Source organism: Neopelma chrysocephalum, unplaced genomic scaffold, assembly GCF_003984885.1.
Source record: "Neopelma chrysocephalum unplaced genomic scaffold, ASM398488v2 Primary Assembly neopelma1_81, whole genome shotgun sequence".
NCBI classification, from domain to species: domain Eukaryota; kingdom Metazoa; phylum Chordata; class Aves; order Passeriformes; family Pipridae; genus Neopelma; species Neopelma chrysocephalum.
Genome location: NW_020897743.1, coordinates 2745450 through 2767126, shown reverse-complemented (window position 1 = coordinate 2767126; position 21677 = coordinate 2745450). Strand labels below are relative to the sequence as shown.

General features: G+C 48.7%; 1 protein-coding gene across 1 annotated transcript in view; it reads left to right on the top strand.

Annotated features, from left to right (window-relative positions):
* Positions 1-11657: 11657 nt before the first annotated feature.
* LOC113971018 (fibronectin type-III domain-containing protein 3a-like) overlaps positions 11658-21677 on the top strand; it is a 41131-nt gene continuing 31111 nt past the window's right edge. The window contains exons 1-2 of the mRNA XM_027690516.1: positions 11658-11704; positions 17067-17162. The gene's annotated coding sequence lies outside the window, so the exon portion shown is untranslated. The remainder of the gene's footprint in view (positions 11705-17066; positions 17163-21677) is intronic.

Genomic DNA, 21677 nt, shown 5'->3' with positions numbered 1-21677 from the left:
TCAAGGACAAGAGGCACAGCACTGCCCTGTGTCCCCACTGTGGGAATCACCCTCAGCCAGGGCAGGAGGCTCCTGCAGGAATTTTATCCCTCAGCCCATGTTGGGATGCTGCAAAGGGCTCATGAGGGAGCTGCTGGGTTTGGGAACAGTTATTGCAAAAGGCAGAGTGTGGCCTGACTGTTAGAATTGCATCTCCCCCAGGATCAGCCGAGGCTTTATTTCCTTTGTGAGTAACCTCCCAGCCAGGACAGCCCCTTCTCTGCCCTTCTCTGCCCGTGTTACTCACAGGAAGCTCAGTGGAGTGATGAGCACACGCTGCTTACGTGAGTGAGGGCTCAGAAATGCTGCAGTGCCCTTTCACCACGATTTTTCAAGGAAAATGGAATGAAAAGTTCCCCCTAATTGGCCTTGAGCTGCTGCCTCCTCTCAGCAGCATCTCCTCCCACACGCCTCATGTCCTTGGTCATCCCAACTCACCATGCCAGAGGGTCACAGGACTTGAGAGCTGGGGTAGGTTCCTCCTCAGGTTTTCCTGGTGTTCAGGTGGGAAGGGCATGGCAGCAGCTTCCCTGCAAACCTGGAGCAGCCTCCTCACCCGTGTGGGAGAGCTTGTGGTCCTCAGTTTGGGGCAGCTCCCTACATGAGCAGAGGGGCTGGAGCAAGGCTGGAGACCCCCCAGCAGCCCCAGTGATGAGGTGCCCACAGGACCTGTCCCAGAGAAGATCCACAAGCCAGGCACAAGGTCAGTGTGGTCCCAGGCTGTGCAGGACTCGAGGAGGGCAGAGGTTTTGCGCTGAACTCAGGTGGATTTTCCTCTTTTGGGTGCAGCACAATGACTCTGGTCAGGGTTAATCATATCCTGTGGTAGGAAAAACAGACCTCAAGGATGTGAACTAATAAAACAGAGGTGCTGAGAAACGGATGTCAAAGTCCTGGGGGACAGTCCAGCACCTCCTCAGGTCCTGGGTACCTTGGGATGTCCCAGGAGCCTGTTCAGGTCTGAATTGTGCCGCTAATACCAGCCGATGGTGGAGTTTGCTTTCACTGTAATTAAAACTGCAACTAGTCATTATAATCTGGGCTTGTTCTGAGGGTCAGCAAATGTCCCTGGTGCATCTGCAGGGGCTCTGCATTGATGGCTCCTCCATGGCAGAGGCCACTGGAGGTGCTGGGCAGCAGAATCCACAGCCATAGAAAGCGGCACCAGTGATTCAGCCCAAATTAAATGTGCAATTAGGGCAACTTTCTCCCATGCTGAGAAGTTCTGGTGATGAAATAACCCCAGCTCCTCTCAAACATCCAATATTACACCGAGTTTACGTAACTATGAAGACATGGATCTCATCCACAGCTTTCAGCAAGGTGCCTGAGCTCGTGGCCTCCTCCACCAGCACTGACCCCAGAGCAGAGCTGTATATTTTGACTTTTCCCTGTTTATTTCTACTGGATGTTCCTCTAAAACAACAGTGCTCCAACGAGGAGAGCTGTGAGAAGAGACAGCGTTTACACCTCACACTCATGGAGGTCACATTTCATGGGTAAAGTGACTCTTAGAAGGAAGTTGTTGGAGTCAATTGGTAGTTGCAAAGGGGGGAAAAGGAGAAATTAGACATCAAAGCTAAAAAAACAACACAGCTAGAAAAACATTCCTCTCCCACAAACCAAGGACAGCAATAATGACAAGTTAAAGTTGAGAATCAATCAAGAAATCTTTCCCAGTTACCACCTCTTTACCCAAACTACAAGGATTGTGTCAATACAAGCTGTGCTCTCCTGGGGTTGGAGGGAAAGGGAGGAGATTTGGGGCTGTTTGAAAAAATAGTAAATTGGGGTAGTTAGTTGTTTCTTTTGATTTTATGTTAAACTTCAGAGGCTTTTCTTTCAGTTCACTGCAGCAACACCACAGAAGAGCGTTGCCTTTGCCATCCCAGCTCTCACAAACAGTTTGGGCTCCTCTTGGATGGAGGGATCTGTATTTAAAGACTCCTATTGATTGGTTTTGCTTAATTTTATAAATATAAACCTGCTCACCCAAGGGCAGCAGTGAAAAGGCTGAGGAACAGCCCCTGGTGCTGGTGAGGCATTTTCTATCCCCTGCTCCAAAGATGAAGGGGTCAGGGCTCCCCTAAGGAGCGTTTTATCCACCAGAAGGAGGATTTTAAAGCCACGTAACCTCTGATAAGAGCAAGGATTACCAAAGCTCCCTGAGTGACACCCTGACAGAGGCCAGCCCTGCATTGCTGCAGGACATGGGGCTGACAGGGCCTGGGGGGAAAAGCTGAAGTAACAGCAAAGAGGGGAAGTGAAAAGCACATTGCTTCACTTTTTGATGAAACAAGAGTCCCGCAGTTCTCTCAGATATGTGTGTTTGTTTTCAGAGAAACGGCCAGGACAGACACACGTGTTGGTGGGGGAAGGACTTGGTGGCTCTCTTGGGGTGACTGGCCACAGTAGGCCATTCACAGCTACAAATATTTCGTTTTTGGAGGCTTTCCCTTGCCTCCAGTAGAAATGTTCAGATGGATGAATAAGAGCAAAGAGGGTAATTTCAAACTTTTTATTGCATGGGGTGGTTCAAGCTATTTCTTTCCTGAGGTGGGACCTCCACAGCCACGTGGTGGCCACGTTGGGGTTCAGCTGAGTCACCCTTGGAGGAGCAGAGGAACTTTGGGCTCAGGAGTCCCAAATCCATTCCTGGCACACAGAAGCTCACCATGCCCCTCTCACAGCTCTAACACAAAACTGTCCTCGTTGCTGCCGTGTTTCCCTCACCCTGTTACTGCAGGAGCAGAACAACTCCTGTAGGACTGGGGCTCCTGACGTCCCTGCTGAGGAGGGAGGGACATTCCCAGTGTGTCAATGAAGCAGTGAGGCACCAAGTCACTCTCCAGCACCCTTTCCAGCTGGGATGTTCACTCTGAGTCCCCACCAGCTCAGGATGACCACCAGTGGTGTGGCCAGAAGCCCTGCCCAGCTCCAGGCCATGCTCAGGGAGATGTGGGCACAGCCCCAAGGCTGCCAGAGCTCCAGGAGCATTTGGGTGATCCTCTGGGGCACAGGGTGGGATTGCTGGGGTGTCTGTGCAGGGCCAGGAGTTGGACTGATGATCCTGGTGGGTCCCTTCCAACTCAGCATATCCTGGGATTCTGTGAAGGGCTGAAGGAAACTCCCCAATTCCATCAGGCTCCAGGAAGGCACAGCAGTGGGGAAGGAAGTGAGGATTATTTTTCATAATGGGAAGGTGGGAAGAGGCCAATAATTTGGGGTTTTTTCTGCTTTCTCCTGCACTGAAGTGTCCTCAATCATCTTAATCACAGGTTCTCTCACAGAAATCTGCTCTGCCAGTCAGACAGTGGCAAAAGGCTCCTTATGCCACAACCTCATGTGGAATATTCCTGCTTAGACCTTCCCTCTGAGGATGGAAAACCAGATCCATGACAATCTCCAAATGCAGAGCATTAGCCCTGAGCAAACAAGTAGATTGCAGTAATGGATACAACATGGAGGGTTCCTCGAGGAGCCAATATTTGTATTTTTCACGGCTGCATTTTTGCTTTTTCTGGGTGTTTTTTTTTCTTTCCTCTCTAGCCTGGAGTGCTCCCGACTGCCTCATGCCATGTGGCTGCTTCTTATTTGCACCAAAGACCTGATTCATGGCTGGTCTGCACTTTGATACGTTACGTGTGTTCCTGCAAAGCAGATATAAAAATGCTCATTGGAGCGTGGAAAGTCCCCTCTGCAGGGCTGAGGACACTGATCCCATGGGAAGGGGATGGTGCTCCGGCTCCAACGTGTTGGTGGCTGGAAGAGGAGCCCCCAAGGCTGGGGGCCCTGGGCCTCCATCAAGTGAAAAATAAAAAAATAAAAGACAAAAAAAAGGGAATGGAAACAATAATGAGGAATGGGGTTATTGTAGGAGAGAGTAAGTAAAAGGGGTTGTTTGGGGACAGTGAGGAAAATGCCAGATAGGAAAGAAACAGTGCTCTGAAGAGAGACAATGGAGAGCTGGAGTGGAACAATTGAAATCCCATGTGGACAGGGAGCAGGGGGATCACAGATCAGGCTTTTCCCCAAGGTGCTGCAGCCTCCAGCACACAAGCTCGGGGGGTGGACATCAAACACTGTGCACATGGCTAAGGGGAAACTGCAGTGCTAATGTGACGCCAGAAGGGAAAGGGGTTTTCACTCCCTCAAAGTGGACAGGGGGGAGTTAGAAAATGGGCAGCAGCCAAAAAAACAAGTGAACCTGATCACCTGTGGAAAGGTGGGAAAGCTGCTCCACGCTCCCAGCAGGAAGGAAACAGCCCAAACAAAGGGATGAGCATCACATTACATCTGCCACAGAAATATTTCGGGTTGCATCAGCCCTTCAGTGCTGAGGGTTCACCTGCAGCTGCCCCGGAGGAGCCTCTAGAACAAGTCAAATAGAGATCAGTGTTTAACTAAAGCCTCTCTCTTTTGTCTGATGGAATAAAATCAATTCCAAATGTGGAGATTTCAATACCGGCTGTAATTTTGTTACAATTCAGATTTATTCTGCTCGCTTTCTTTCCTTTTTGTCCTTCCCTTCCCCTCTGTTTTCCAGAAGTTGGCTCTGATGTCTGTTCTTGCTCTCCAAAGACCCTTCTCAGCTGAGTTTGATGCAGCAGGAAATGAGCCCTGCCCTGCCCAGGGTGTGAACCCAGTCCTTCCAAATCCCCAGTTTGGGATAAAAACACAGGACTCAGGTGCTTCAGCATCTTGGAAATGTTCTCTTTGTGCAGAGCAGCAGTAAAGCACGTCAGAGATGGTTTGTTAAACACTCTGATTTACAAGAGCTAACAGTGAACTCACTTTGGCTTTTCCTTTCAGCACTGGAGGATGAGCATCCTCCAGCTCTAACATGTTTGAGTTATGGTTGTTTTGAGCATTTCTGAGGATCCAGCTGCTCGGTGACTCAGCACTGTGACCACATTCCCAGGTAAGCAGGTCTGGGTGAGCCCCACTGGCCCTGTGACCAGGGCAGCTGAAGAACTGCCCCTGTATCCACCTGGGAGCAGAGAGATGGCTCTGCTCCTGCTCCTGAGCCTTCCCACTGCTGCCATGTCCCTCTCCCGTGTGCTCTGGGAATGCTGCAACACCAGGGAGTGAGGTTGGGATAGGTTCCATCCCACGAGGAGACCGTGTTTTCCTTCAGCTGTATGTCCTGCTCTGGAGCAGAAGGTCTGCTTGGTGCCACATTCCATGTGCTTGGACCTGCCTGTTCCCAGCACTTTCTTGCCGCACAATGTTCTTCAGCCCATTTGGATTTGTTTGTTGGGGGTTTTTTTTTCTTGTTTGCTTCTTGGCTTGGAGAAAGAGTTGTAAATTTGTGGGTAAACACAGGTAGTGTTTGGAATTGGACTGAAACTAGATGTTTGATTCCTATCTGGGCCCTGGCTGAATAAGTCGAGGAGAAATGGAGCAGAAAGACCTTGCAGAAGGTGGGAAAGGTGTGTGGGAGAGACCAGACAGGTGTCCCACAGGCTTCTGCTCCTGTGGTGATACCGTGGAGAGGAGCAGCTCCAGGCTGGGGCTGAGAGAAGTGAGGCACAGCTTCCCTGCTCCAGGTTTTCAGGCGAGGAAAGTGTTGGTGCTCAGGCAGCGCTCAAGGCCATGGCAGATGGTTAGAGGGTAAAGGGGAAGGCAAATGCTCCCAACTCTGGTTCAGATTAGATATTATGAAGATTTTTTTTCCCCCTCAAAGAGTGGTCAGGCATCGGAATAAGTTGCCCAGGGAGGTGGTGGAGTCACCATCTCTGGAAATGTTCAAGAGGATGTGGCACTTGGGGACGTGGTTTGGGGGTGATTATGGTGGTGCTGGGTTGATGATTGGACTTGATAACCTCGAAGATTCTGTGACTCTTGCAAACCAGCAGACACCTTTAGCCCCCAGGGAGCCTCCAGGCCCTGAACATGCCCTTCCAGCCACTCTCCCTCCTCATTTCAGAAGCAGCTGGAGTGCAGTTACTTTGCCACAACTGGTTGGCAGCCTGTGTCAAGCTCCAAGAGGATCTGTGCTGCCTTGCCATGCTCCCTGGAATCCCCTGGCACATTTACAGGTATCCAGTGGCAAGGTGGGAGCTCCAGCCCTCCCTCCTGCACGTGAGGGTGATGAGGGCGAGCTCAGCTTTTCCTCCTTTTGCTCACAGAGAGCTCAGCAACGGATCAGGGTTTAATCCCCTTTTCCTACCAGCCCCTGTTGTGTTCCCAGCCTCGAAGGAAGGGGCACAGGGAGATGCAGGTGCAGCTGGAGGTCAGGACACGCCGTGTTTGCTCACAGGCTGTGCCACATAACGAGTGAGGGAACCATAAACCAGATGTTCTCTGTCAAGTGCAAATTCCCCAGCGCTGAACTTCATCCCTTGCACTTCCAAGAGCCATAAACACCCGGCGTGTTTGTTGTGGGCTGAGGAGGGCGTTTGGTTTGGCCTTGGTGGTGACTTTGTGCAAACAGCTCTGTGGGTCCAGGGGTGATACTCAGTGAGCACATGTGGGATTTCGAGGGAGAACCTCTGTGCAAGGAGTTCCTGAGCTGGAGGGAAGGCTCAGGGGGGTTCTGGGGCCTGTTTGGAGAGAGAAGCACAGACAGCAAAATGTGGTGTCCACCTACACCTTCATCCCCTGCCAGACTTCCCTGTCAATCCACCCTGGCCTGCCCGTACTGATGCCAAGAATCTGTATTTTCTTCTTAATACATCTCTTTTCTTTTTCCCTGAAAGACACCACCAGACTGCACCAGGACTGAAAGCCACGGAGAGGGCAGAGTTCTGCAAATATTACTGACCCCAAAGGAAAATCTTCAGATTTGGGTTAATTTCTTCATTTAAAATGACATTGCTTTTAATGACACAGAGGACAAAACTGTTCAGGGTGTGGGGCACTGTGCTGGTCCAACCCAGTACCTCTGAAGGTACCACCTGGTTGTTTAGATGGTGTTTGATAACATTCAGTCGTTTCTGCCTGTGTTGACTTGCTCCTGGGCTTCAATGGCAAATAAACAGCAGGTTGGACAGGGCTTGGAGCAACCTGGTCTGGTGGAAGGTGACCCTGCCCAGAGCAGAGGGGGGAACTAAATGGTCTTTAAGGTTCCTTTCCTGCCAAGCCATCCTGGGACTCTGTGGAACAGGGATGAGAGCACCTGCAGAGGGAAACCCCTGCTCCCAACACCCCCCAGGCTTTTCCCACTGTTCTGTGTTCCAAATATCCAGCCCAGAGTGCTGCTTTGCTGCCGATGGAGCAGATCCTGAGCTGGAGAAAACCCTCCCAGTTCCCCTGGGGTGGATGGAGCGATGCCAGTGCACACTGGTGGAAAATCTGCTCCAGCACTCACTGTTTACTTCTGAGGATCTGAGCACAAACCCTTCCAACAAAGTGCTGTTTGAGGGAGGTTTGTTTGCCAGCTTGCCTTGCCTCGCTCCCTCCTGGGCTGGACACACCAGGAGTTTGTGTATAATCCCAGAAAACCAAGGGAGCGTGTTCCAAGCCTGTGCTCACAGCTCCTGATGGAGTCAGGAGAGGGGAGGCTTTGCTGGATGTGGGTTAAAATCATCAGGATCATTATTATTGCTGGGGAAGGATGGAAAAACAAATGCTTTTTTTATAGGCTGGAACTAGAAATCCAGGAGAGCTGCTAATCCCCCTGATAAGTGGGGTGTGGGTTTGGAGGGGGGGTTGTGCATCCAGGTATTTACTGTGTCCAGCTCTAAGCAGAAGGTTTTTGTTATTCAACCTCCTCTCCCATGTTCAGACTGGGATATATTGTAATTGTAATATTCCTCTTATCTCTCTTTTTTCCCCTTTCTGTCAAAGTCTTTTCTGTTTCTTTAATATGTTTCTTTTCCATCCCTGCTTTATTTTTATTAGCTCACCTACAGCCCCTGAACCAGCAAAGCAGAAAATAGATATTACAATTCCAAATTTTCTAGTGGAATAATGAGCATGATTTTGGCACTGCTTCTTGCCATTGTTTTGTTAAGACAGACTCTCCTTAACTCTCCTTTTCCATTTCAGAGCCTGCCCTTCCTTTATAAGCCCAGATTTCTTCCCATTTGTCCTGTCTTCCCTCCCTCCTGACTCATTTCCACTTCCCATTTGGGCCATTTCTTTTCTCTTTCCTTTTCCTTTCGCCAAACGTTCTCTGATCTTATTTTCTGCTATTTTTAATTCCTCCTTCCCAGGCCTGGATCCTCCCTGACCCGCTGTCATCGGGGTGTGTGTCTCTACCTTCTTCCTCTCCGGGCTGGAAGGACAGCCTGGGCAACCATTTCCTCAAAATCCAGCTTTTCCAAACCCGGCTCCCGATGAGCGTCGCCGGCTCTGCGTGAGGAACCCGCCGTCCTTCACGGCCCCTACGGCTCTCCAGGAATTTCAAAATATGATTCAAGCTCCCCCTCAGCCTCGTTCCATGTAATTTCTGAGCCACCTAATGAGAGCCTTCCTCCCAGACATTTGCTGTGCTCCTCACACCAAATATTCCCTCCGTGCGGCTTTTCCGTCTGGAACATCCCACCCCTGCTCCTTCAGTCTCACCCACTGCCCGGATAATTTCCAGTCTCAGCTGTAAAAAAACAACCTTCCCTCCCTGTCATCCCATGGCAGTGTGGATGTGGGCTGTAGGCAGCAAACATTCAGTCATTTCTTTTCCATGCTGTGGGAATAGTGGAAGCAATTTGAGTTTTAAAGGAGCCCTGGAGCTTGTGGAATGTGGGCAGGTTTTAGATCTTTTATCCCGAGTCTCACCAGCAACCAGCTACAACTCCATAAGCTTTTCCATCAGTGCTTGCTGGAATGACCAGTCGAGTGCCTTGCTCTGGTATAAAATATATTCAAAGTGGAAAATTAAGGGGAAAAAATTGATTTAATGAAAGGCTGGCTGGGGAAAGGAAAAGGATTTCTCCAAGGGCTGAAGCACTGTGTTATTGCCTACAAAGGAATTCTTGTTCTAATCACACCTGGGGGGTCCAGTGGCCTTGAGAGCAAAGAATGCTCAGCATTCCCCCCCAAAAACCTTCTTTATCCTGGCTATCAGACACCACCACTAGTCATAACTTGTAAGGTTTAGCTGGCAGTGGATAAATACTGAGCCTGGGAAGTCAAAATAGTCCTTGAATCGCTGCCTTCAACATTCACTTAATGCAGTGTATTTTGAATTTCCAAATCCCATCTGATGGGGCTCTTTCAGAAGATCTCCCAAAAGTTAAGTCCAAATATTTCACTCCAGGAATGAAATCCCCAGGGCACTCCATGTGCCTCGCTGCAGATTAGTTAGAGCCTGGGGAGTTATAAGATTCCTGAGATGGAGCGCTGAAGATTCCAGGAATTCTCTCAAAGGTGAAATTATTAACCAACCTTTTGTTCCTAGAGCAGCTCTGCACTCACAGAGTCTCGTGCTGGTCTGGTCTTCTACCTTTCCTGAGGTGTTCCCAGATTTAAATCTGAGCTGGAATTAAAGAATTCCATTTGGAATCATCCATGACAATAAGAGTTTAATACCAGGGACAAAAGCACAATGTGATTCAAAACAGGAGGAGCAGCTTATTTTTCCTCTGAGTCCTTTTCTGAAGGTTTCAATCTATTTTATATGCAAATTTATAGGTTCTTAACTGACAGTAATAAAACATGTGATGTGCTGATCCACACAACTCCACAAGGAAAAGGGGGAGCTGCTGCTTTTCTGTACCAGAATCAGGCCAGGAGTCACAGTCTGTGGTAAAAATTATGGAAGGGGTAGAAAGAAGAGGAAATTTCAATGCAGAGATTGCACCAATTATCTTGTTAAGAGGAAAAGTTTTCTCCTGCCTTTTCCACCTGGAATTGGCCATGGACTCAGCTACAAAATTTTGCTTTTCAGATGCAACCTGAGAATGATTTTTTTCTGTTCTTTCACTGTTTGCTCTCAATTGGCAGAGATTATATTCATCATTTTATGGGCAAATACGAGTAAAATTAATGGTAAAGTTACCCTGAGAGGTTATTTTTGCATTTATTTAACAATATATCCTATTAGTTGCCTAAAAATTCAACTGTTCCCACCACCTCTGGCATTCCTTAGCACTGCCTCCTTGTTTCAGAAGATGCATGGGAATTTATTTTAGTCCAGGTTGTTTGTTATGGCAAATCAACCACTTCCCCCAGTCTCCAGAGAGAAATTCTCTGACATTAAGGCACAGTTGTTTCTATTCATTACATAATTTCCTATATTCATTAAAATATATATCTAAAATCAATCCAGGGGCAAATACAAGCCCATTCATTCAAGAAGGTAGTTTCTTTATGTGTCTATTATATAGACATATATATATACATTTATTATATTGCATATGAATGTCGTTTGACCTTTTTCTTCTCAACTGCTGTGATCCACAGTTTATGTGGAGCTTGTATATGAGCACAGCTGTCACATTTATTTTACATCCACATAGAAGCTGAATTCCACAAAAAATACCCCTGAAATCACTGCTTTAAGCAAGTTCAAGGCATGTTTTTTAATTTTTTTTATTATGATTGTTTTTGTAAGGCACATTAATGGAAATGTATTGGTGTAAACTGCTTGGTGGAAATAAGGTGGGGAGTGTAACATTTATTGGTACATTAATTGCCAGAGAAAATGGATGTGCCAGAGGGGCTTTTCAGCCCATGGAGTGTTTTTTTAGCCCCTACCCTTGATCCTCTTTGGAGCAGGGCTTGGTGTCCCCAAAGGCTTGGGATGCTCTGATGATGGGTGAGAAGGGACGTGGAGAATGGAGCTGCTGTCAGGATACACAGAATCACAGAATATTTTAGGTTGGAAAAGCCCTCTGAGCCCATCGAGTCCAACCATCCCCCAGCACTGCCAAGGCCACCACTGACCCATGTCCCCAAGTGCCACATCCACAGGGCTTTTAAATCCCTTCAGGAATGGAGACTCCACCACTGCCCTGGGCAGCTGTGCCAGGGCTGGACAACCCTTTCCATGAAGAAATTTTCCCTCATATCCAACTCAACCTGCCCTGGCACAACTTCAGGACACGCAGAGACAAAACCTCTCCTTCCTTTCGCTTTGCCTGTGGGTTGGTATCATCCCCCTCGCTTTTAGGGTCATCACTATTAACATTTTGTGCATCATGACACACTTTTTTGGATTCAGGTGAATTCTGTGACTCCTAAATTGGGATGACAAGGCAGTGCCTTGGGGGGACAGTGCCCGGGGGGACAGACGGTGCCCAGGGTGACAAACAGTGCCCAGGGGTAATGGCAGTGCCCAGGAGGGAGAGATGTTGCCCAGAGGTGACAAACAGTGCCCAGGAGAGACGAGCAGTGCCCAGGGTGACAGTGTCCAGGGGTGATGGACGGTGCCCAGGGGGGACAGGCAGTGCCCGGGGGGCACAGATGGTGCCCAGGAGGGACAGGCAGTGCTCGGGGGGCACAGATGGTGCCCGGGGGGGGCAGGCAGTGCTCAGCGGTGACAGACGGTGCCCACCCAGGTGCCCCCGCCCGCAGTGTCCCAGCCCCGCGGAGCCGCCCCCCCGCGCCGCTTTCGGCGGGCTCGTGTGTCCGTGGCCGCGGAGCCGCGCGGGCCGTGCCGTGGTTGGCGCGCCCGCCCGCCCCCGGCCGGCGGCGGCGCAGGCGCGGTGCCCGCATTCCATGATGGCGGCGCGGGCGGGCGGCGGGCGCTGAGGCGGCGGCGGAGCCCGCGGAGCCCACGGTCAGTGCGGGGAGCCCCGGCCCGGAGGTGCCTCCCCCGCCGTCCCGCCGCGCCCCGGGCACGGGGAGAACGGCGCTGCCCGCCCAGGGCGCGGCGGGCACTGCCCGGAGCCGAGCCCCGCGGTGCGGAGGGCGGGGAGGGGAAGGGGGGGCGGCTGCGGGAGAAGCGGGACCCCGGGGACCGGGAGGGGGTTTTTTGGGAGAGGAAGAGGGGGAGCCCGGGGAATGGGGCAGGTTTGGGGGTGGACGTGGCGCACGGGGCAGGTGGGGGCAGGATCCGAGGGGATCTGATGTCCCGGGGCATGGGGTGGGATGGGGGTCTGGGGCGGGGTGGGGCAGGATGGGGTGTAGGGGGCAGGATGGGATGCGCGGCCGGGATGGGGTGCCCGGGGTGGGAATGGGGTGCCCGGCATGGGATGGGGTGCCTGGGATGGGGTGCCGGGGATGGGGTGCCCAGGGTGGTATGTGGTGCCGGGAGTGGGTTGGGGTGCCGGGACGGGAGGTCAGGCCGGGCTCAGGGGGTGTCGGGCAGGAGGAGGGGGGGTCTGTACGGGAGGGTCTGTACGGGTGGGTCTGTATGGGTGGGTCTGTACGGGGGTGCCCCGAGGAGCACGGGCATCCCCCCCAGGCAGACCGGGGGGATTTGGGATGCAGGATTTGGGGGAGCGGCTCCTAACGGGACACCCCGGTGCGGAGGGTCAGGGCTGGGCAGACACCCGGGGCTGGGGTCGGGGGGATCCCGGCTGAGCTCAGCTGAGCCCGCCCGGACGGGGTTAATGCCACCGAGCTCCGCGGGTCGCTCTTCCCCCCGCCCGGTCCCGCTCCTCTCCGCAACGCACACATCCCCCGTGTCCCTCTTTCCCCTTCCTCTCCTTGTCCTTCCATGTCTCGGGGAAGCAGCGGTTGCGATCTGAAGCCTTTCCCCCCCCCCCGGCTCCCCCCTCGCCGCCCCCCCCGTTCTCCCTCTCGCAGCCGCTGCCTGCGAATGCCACGTAGCCTTGTAGTTGTTCCCCTTGGCTGCTCCCAGCTCAGTCCCAGACACCTCCCCCGGCTCCTCCTGGGGTCGGGGCAGGGGGAGGTCACTCCTGTCAGCCCCTGTTTGGGTGGTGACCATCTTCTGCCCTCCCCCTTCGCGCTTTATCCCCCCCCCACCCGCCTTGGGGCAGCGGCAGAGGGGACCCCACTGTGAGCACTCTCAGCCCGATCCTATTTACCGCCTCTCACAAAAGGCTGGGGACTCCAGCAGCGTGTGGTTCCCTTCCTGCAGGGCTTTGGGGAACAGTCTCCAAACAGATTCTTTGCCCCCAGCCTCAGCTGCCCCTCTGCTGCCTCGCATTGGAGGTGTTTCATGTGATAATCTCCCAAAACAGGGCAATAATGAGTTGCTGGCAGGTGTATTTGCTCCCTTCAGCAGCTCACTCAGCTGGTTTCTGAGTTTTGTTTCTGTTTAAAACTTGGTTGGAATGATGGAAACTTTCTGCAAAGCCGATTTTTATAATTGAGGTTTCAATTTCCATCCATTCTGCTGATATTTTATGTGTTTGCTGCCCTGTGGTAGTTAAAGTTTTTAACACTGGCAGCCCTCCCTTGCTTTCCCTGCTGCCTGATTGGGACTATTGACACACAGATAAGTTCCTCTGCTGCCCGATCCACTTATGGCTGTGGCCTGTGATTCCTGATGTTTTCCCAATGTATTTATCTTTACAACACTTAGTTCAATAGAGAAATACTATCTCAGTCACAGATGGAAAGACTGAGGCACCGAAATATTTATGGCCCAAGGTCACACAGGAAGTATGTGGTGAGGCAGGGAATTGAATCTAGATTTCCTGAGCCTCAGATTAGCATTTGAACCAGGGAAGCATCATCCTCTCTGTGTTTTAAGCCAATAAATTGACCTTGGAGTTAAGATCCAGCATAGAAGAAAGTACTTTGTGTCTGGTTCAGTATCCTTGTGAGTAAGAAGCAAAACCCGAGTTGCTTCCCACACTCACATTCCTTCCCTGGGTTTATGTAATTTGTGAAAAAGGATAAGGTGGTAAAATGGGAAAGATGTTGACTTTCTCAGGGCTCAGTGTGTGATCATGCATGTTGAAAAGCAGCCAGCTATTACACTCTGCTCTTTTAGGGCTTTTTACCTTCCTGTGTTCCAAATCTCGGAAAGTTTCGGAGTGCTGGTGTTGTCTGGGAATCATTTGTTCTCACCTAGGATCAAATAAATCTAATTTTCTGTAGAGCTGAACCAGTTGGATCCCAGATCTCAGTGTGGGATCCTTCACACAGCAGCCAGTGGATAAACAGGGCTGGTATTGATGTCTTACACATCCCCTGGAACAAGCTCTTACAAGTTGTTCACTCTGTTGTAGCTCAGGATTGTTGCAGCAAGTTTTTGGAAAACGTGGCCTTAGCTGGAATTAAGCAGCACTTTGACAGTGCAGTGGAATAATTTCAGCTCCTTGGGCTGTGTATGTGCACAGATACCCACTTCAGGCTACTTTTATTGCTGTTCTCTGGGGACAGGTTATTTTTGTTGGTGATTAATAGTTAATTTTACTGTAGTGGTTTTGAGGAATTGGATGTTAGAATGGCTGAAAACAATAACTCCTCATGTATTCACCTTCAGAGAGAAGAAAGATAACTTTGTCTACACACATCCATTTCCTGCCACAAGCCTTGATCACAAACTGCATCTTTCTTTGATGTTGCACTGAAACCAAATCTGCAGCAAAGTTGGATATAAATGTTCTATAGAGCTCTTTTAACACTCTTTTGTTTGGGGTTTTCTGGAGGGTGGCATTGGCATTGTGTTTGCTGGGGGGCTTTTCCCACATCTTTTACAAGCCCTTCATCTTTTACAATTATTTTTAGGAAAAGGTTGGTGAGCCCTTAAAATTTCATATGGACTGTGCAGACAGGAAAAATTCCAGAATCCTGCTCCCGAGAGTGCCTGCTGAATTTCAAGCAAATTAAAATCCATCTTTGAAGCTTGGAAGAATGAAAAACTGGCATTTTTATTTGGTGACTTGCTGTTCCCACAACTTGGGAGACTTCTTGTCAAACTGTGGAGGAAAATACGTGACTGGGAAGACATTCTTATAATACTGTGCATCAAAGTCAGGGGCTGGTATGAAATATTGTAAGAATGCCTTCCCTAGTTACATATTTTCTTAATTTCCTGCCATGATTTCATTTAATCGGGGAAGAATTTTAAATTTATCTCTGAAAGCAGATGAGAAAACCTCAATATTAGTAATACTGCAACAGCCAAGAGGCTTGAGGATAAAAATTACATTTCTCACTTCTAATTTTGGGCTGTCTCAAACCCATCAGGTCTGAACTCTCAGTACTTAAACCTGTGCTCGCTCTCAGGGCTGGTGGATGTGGGAGCAGTGACCTGTTCAGTTTTTCACCTGTTTTTAGCACGTTGTCATGAAGCTTCCCAAGGTCAAGATGGTTAGTTTTCAGCTGTTATCTTTGCTGCAAGCCAGACCTTCACTGAAAAGTTTTGGATTCCTGAGTGAGAAGCACACACTGAACTCTTTATTGCATTCTTGAAGAGCTTATTGTAAAAGCAGCGATAATTTATTCTCTCAGTGGTGCTGACACAATCCTTGCTGTGTATTGACCAGCACAGACACACCACTGGCTCCCAGCCCTTCGGCCCTTTCAATCCTAATGTAAATCTCCCCTTGTTCCCAGTGTCTTGATTGATGTGGAAAATGCCTCCTTTTGCACAAGATTCACTTTTCCAGCTTTGGGGCTGGTCATTTATATGATATATTTTTGCCTGTGCCTTATTAAAAGTCATTCAGTAGGAACACGTGACTTCAGAAACATCTTCAAGTGACTTCCAGGCAGTGTCACCTCTCTGGTGACAGTGGCAGTGGATTGGGGTGTGGGAGCTTCTCCTGGCTGGACTCCCAGCACAGGGAACCATAGGGACAGAGATTTCTTGAAACATTCCAGTCAAACTGCAGAACACACCTACCTGGGCCTTACCTTTAGAGATTCAGAAGGAATTTCCTCATGGAAAGGGTGGTCAGGCACTGGAAGGGGCTCCCCAGAGAGGTTTGGAGTCCCCATCCCTGGAGGTGTCCCAGGAATGACTGGCCATGGCACTCAGTGCTCTGGGCTGGGGGACAAGGTGGGGATGGGGCACAGGGGGGACTCCATGGGCTGGGAGGGCTTTTCCAACCCCAGTGCTTCTGGGATTCTGTGAAAAACTGTATTGGGAATTGACTGATATCTGCAAAGACTTCCTGTGTTTGGAGGGCCAGGGCAGGGCTCAGTGTGCAAACGGTTTAGGAACTGGAATTTGGTACTGGATGCAGTAACTTGAGAAAGGTGATAATTTCTATATCATTAAATATAACATCTTGAATGGCTTCAGCCACTAGTGAAGCTTTAATTACCTTTAGTGGAGCAGTCTCTAGAATAAAGCCATACTGCCCCATAACAGCAAACTGGGATTGTATTTCCAGATTTATGTACAATTTATATCGTTTTATGCACCTTACCAGAGGATAAATATGTGTGTGACAGTTTAAATGTGGATGTATTTGCATACTTTTTGGAAATGGATTTTTTTCATCCTTATTGTCATATAGAGGAGTAGAGCAGAGATAGATATAGAGCAGATAACTAAGTAAATAACACTTACTATCCAAAGACATGTCTCATCCCACTGTTCACACTGCCTGTCCTTCAGCCACTGCTCACACTCCTGGCTGAGCAGGGCAATGTCTTGGCAGTGCTCTGGAGCCTGGGCAGTGTTGGGCAGTGTCAGCTCTGGCACTCAGGACGTGCTGGGTGACCCCGGGAATGCCATGACAGCTCTGCTGGCTTTTCCCTTCTTCCTTGAGCTGTGTTTGCTGCTCCCTTGAAGTTGTAGCCATTGGCTGGCCCCTCATGGCTCCTGCTCCTTTAGTGGCTCTGCCCTGTTCTCTGCACCTGGTTTTTCTTCAGACTTCGAGGGGAGACCTCACTGCAGTTCCAGTTTCCTGAGGAGGGGCAGGGTCTGAGCTCTGCTCTGGGGCGACCAGGGACAGCACCCAGGGAGGGGCCGGAGCTGTGTCAGGGCAGGGTCAGGTTGGATCCCAGGGAAAGGTTCTTCCCCCAGAGGCTGGTTGGGCACTGACCAGGCTCCCCAGGGCAGTGGGCACAGCCCCAAGGCTGCCAGAGCTCCAGGAGGGTTTGGATGATCCTCTGGATGTGCTCATGGTGTGACTCCTGGGGATGGGCCTGTGCTGGGCTGAGGGTTGGACTGGATGATCCTTGTGGGTCCCTTCCAACCCAGCACATTCTGTGCTTCTGTGACTTGCCAAGGCACTAAAATGAAAATGACTGTTTTTTCTTGCCCACAGAGAGAGGACTGAGGGCAGCACACGTGTCTCCCTCGGCAGCACTGGCCCTGGGACACTCACCAGCAGCAGGAATTCCGAGGCAGGAGAGTGTCAACGGTAATTACACACAACTTACTGTTCTTTTCTGAAGCACTTTTTTCTCATTAAGTCTCTAAGTAACACTTTAGGTTGAAAGAAATGTGTTTGACAGACTTTTAAACTTAGGACTCCTTTTCCTGGAAGAAATTTCTGGATGATTTATTGTCAAACGGAAAAATGAATTAGGGAAGGAAGAACCGATTGGGTTCTTGAGGTAGGAAGAGGTTCAGTGTTTTCACAGAAACTCTACTGGTTTTGTAAGGTGGCAGCCTTACCTCCATTTTCACATTTCTTACTCTTTCTCTCCCTCCCATCCCTTAGCTGGAAGTTTTGTCTTGGAGAGAGTTGCGTAATTGGCTTTGGATAAAGCAAGTAAATTCTGGTATTAGCAAAATGTATTTCCTGTGTGGAGAACAGCTGCATTCTGATAGTGCCCTGCTCAGATCCTTTGGGTTTAGTTGGAGATCATGGAATGGAGTTACTCCTCTGGAATTGATCAGGTCATGGAACTGATCTGCTGGAAAAGCAGGAAGAAACCTGTCAGGAACTTGCCAGGGTTTGAGAGCAAGAATTCTCCAACTTCATTTTTTTTTTTTTAATGGGGAGTCCCGTGAGTTATCTTCTAATGTACAGCACTGTAAGAGCCTTGTGAAACCATGGGGATTGCATTCCTGAAAATACAGGTAGCCAAAAGTCCAGGTGAGCTTTGGGAGCTGTTGGCTGCACAGCGTGTTTTCCATGGGAGAACAAGCAGGTGCAGTATAAAGTCTTTGTGGCTCAGAAATCACTTTGTTGTATTGAAAGGCATCCAGGCAGTTTAGTTTTTGTGTGAGGGGGAATTGTTTTTGCTGAGGTCAAGTCTCCTCTGGTGAAGAATCCACTTCCATGTTATGAATATGCACCAAAATTGGAGTGTAATATGCAAGTTTCAACTGAGCAAGGAGCAGTTTCTCCAGCTTCCTAAACATGAGTGGTTCACAGTTCTCTAATGCAACAGAAGAAATTATATTAGAAAATGAGTGTTATCTGATGGATGTAGAGTGGAATGTGGTGTGAAACTACAGTAGCACAAGACAAGGCTTTGGGGAGCAGTGTTGGAAAGCAAAAGATGATCAGCAGATAGATTTCTTACAAGATATGGAGAAAAAACGTGGTTGTCATGCTGTATTCTCTGCAGCTGAATAGATATTTGGGAGGAAAACCATTTAATCAGGTTAAATACAGGTTTATAAATTCAGATGGAGTTGTTTTATCTGCTGTTTAATGCCCTTTATCAAATACCTTCAGCATTAGTGTCCCTTTAACGGGGCTGAGTTGCTTTCAGTTTGCTGAGTGAGGTATTAAAGTGTCCCAGGGCAGTGGAGTGAGCAGTGCCACTCATGTGTCACTTGGGTTTCCCCTCCAACAGGTACTTGGAGGGATAAAGGCAAAGTTTGATGTTTGTGTGTGAGGGGTTTTAGTCTCCTGAAGGACTTGCAGGATGGTGCAGTTGGTTTTGAGCAGATTGGCTGTTCCCAGCAGAACCTTTAATCTGCTCACCCATGTGTGTATTTTTGTCCATTGCCATGTCAGGGGTGAGAATTAGTTAGAATTATTCAGGTTTGGAAGGTGTTATGTACACAACAGTTTGTATTGTAAACTGTCATTTTGCTTTTCAATACCTAGAATTCTTAAAGCATAAACTTTATAAAAACTTACATGTAAACTGTCATCCTTATGTTCTTCAAAATTGATAATTTCCACTTAGGCTCTTATGTAAAATATGATTATATTTCTAAATTTGCAGCAGATTAACTGATTTACTAATACATATTTAAAGCTGATGCAGAAGGAAGTGATTTCAGTGTGTTGCCATCCATCAGCTGAGCTGTGTCAGTGGTTCTGTGCCCAGACCTGGCCTGTCACCCTCTGAGGGAAGTGCTCCTGCTCAAACCTCATGTGGGTGACCTCATCCTTGCATTTTCCCTTGCATTTTCCGTGAACTACAAAAATGCACATGGTCTGTTGCCACGGGACTGCTCAGCTGTGGTAATTAAAGTAATTTATTGGTGTGTTTTAGCCCTTGGTTTAAGTATAACCTGTTTTAACCAGACTAATTTCACTGCTCAGCTAAAGTGTTACAGCCTGAGCCTCTGCTCATTTTGCACAAGGAAAACAGTCTTCAGTTGGTGTATCAAAATAATTCTTCCTTGCTTGGAGTTTGCATAATCTCTTCCAGTCTGAAGGAATCCTTTGCTTTCACTGGGTTTTTATGGTTGTTTTTGAAGTCATGGTTTGTAGGAGGGTTCTTAAATGGAAAAGGCTTGTTTGTGTTGCTGTGCTGACAGGCTGCATCAGGCACTTGCTGGAAGAAAGTGCTGGAAAATCAGCCTTTGCAGCAACCTGGAAGCAAACTCCTGCTTGTGTCCATCCTGGGAAGTGCTGATTTCCCTCCTGTTTTGTTGGATGAGGCACCAGCTGTGTGCTCTGAGCAGTCCCGTGGTAGGAGCCTTTCCTGGAAGTGGCCTTGTTGTGTTGGTTTTAATAATCTGCATGATTGGGCTCCCTGAGTCAGGCCTAAAGTAAATAAATTGTTGGAATACAGAATGCAGGCGTTTGGAAAAGAGCTCTTGGATCACCTTGGGGTTGTGCCACACCAGCTGTGTGTGTGTCTGCCATCCCATAATTGCTCTCGAGCTTCATTTATAGAGATTACCCAGCTCTGGCACTAAAAAGGGCAGAGTTTTGGGGCTTTCTTGGTGCAATCCCAGGAGGTTTCTCCCAGGTCTGGAGACACAGAGCAGCCAAGCTCAGGGGGCACTGAAATTTGCCATTTCCCACCTGCTCCTCACGTGAAGATTCTAAAAAAAGCTTTTCCAAATCCTGAACCTTTATTCCTGGGTGTTCCTCGCTGCAGGGAGGGGACTGGGATGAGCAAGGTGCCATGGAATGATGTGTTCCTGTGGGAATGGATGTGTCTGCACACACAACAAACCATTCCTTTGGGTTCTTGCCAGTCTTGGAAACAGAACTTTTTCCCTTGGACTTCAAAAAGGTTGGGAAACGAGCAGAAATTTTTTATTTTCTGGGGGAAAAAATGATCATAAAACAGGTTGAATTTTACAATCCACTTCAAATTTTTCCCACTGGGAGGGGTTGTACTCAGTTATCCAGATCCTTAACCTGGATTTCAGAGCCTCGGAGCACGGGCAGGTCCCTGTAGGAACTTGCAGTTCCCAGCTGGTAAAACCTTGGCATGCTTTGAACCACTTTGCTTCACCTGCTCAGCTGTGTTACTTTGAGGTGTAAAATCCAGCTGCCTTTTTGCTCTTTGGAGTTTGGGGTTGTCTGACTTTGGTCAGAAGTTTTTTTGGATTACTTTTCAGTGGCACACAGTGTATCTTATTCCCATAGTTTCAAAGTGATTTAGATAACCACTGGAATATAGAATTTCCATAGTATGTTGTCAGTGTCTAAGTAAACTGGTTTCCTTCAAGGCCTAAAAAACCAGTTTAAATTCAGTTAAAATTCAGTTTCACACTTGGACTTCAATACATTGTTATGTTGTATTTATTTAAAGCTTTTTCATATCAGCTTGAAAAATTCTTGCTTTAAAATGAGCAACTCAGCTGATGCCAGAACGTGTAATTTTCCTAACAGGTGGAAAGAAGCAGTTTTACATTTATTTTATTTTTTTTAACAGCATTGATACAGCGGGAAAATACCTTAGTCCCATTATTTTTTTAAGTTGAAATAAGAATGAAACACTTCAAGGGCTCAGTTCTTTGAGGTGCTCAGTTCTCTTCTAGAAGCAGGATTAGGATGTTTCAGGAACTCCTGGGTTTGGGTTTATGGGACTGGTCAATTAGGAAGCAGCACACAAGTGCTTAGGATTCGATTCTGCTTTTCTGGCAATGAGAGAAAAGGCATAAAATTATAACTAAAGCAATGAAGGAAAATATTTATCCAAAAGTTATGTCATGTTTGCATTATAGAAACTGTTACTGCAAACTTTGCAGGCCTCATAAAAGAATAATTCCGAGGACAGACGTGGCCCTCACGTGAGCATATTGTTAAATAAGAGCTCAAATCAAATCTGATGTGCTCTGGCAGTGACAGGTTCTTTATTCCCAGCTCACAGCTCTTTCCAGGGCAGTTTCTCTTGGGAAGAACAGCAGAAAGTTGTGCAGTCCCTGGAAAAGTCCGTGACTCTGGAGGGTGGGCTGTGACCTCCCCCGACCGGTCATTGGCCTCTGTGTCCCCTGGAATCCTCAGGGATGGACTTGGAGGCTGGAAAACAATCCTGGAGTGCAGTGGGTGGTTCTTGGGGAGTTTGTGAGTGAGGGTGGAGAGGAGCAATTGTTTTATTGCTTTCCTGGCACGGTCACAGCAGGAACCTGATCCAGGTGGATAAGGAGGATGGAAGGGGATCCTGTCCCTGAGGTCAGAGCTCCCACGTGTCTCCGTGGGCTTTATCTGCTGTTTCTTGGTGGCTTCAGGGGTTTTGGTGTCTGATATGAGGGTTTCCATCCCAATCTTACTCCTCCTCCAGGG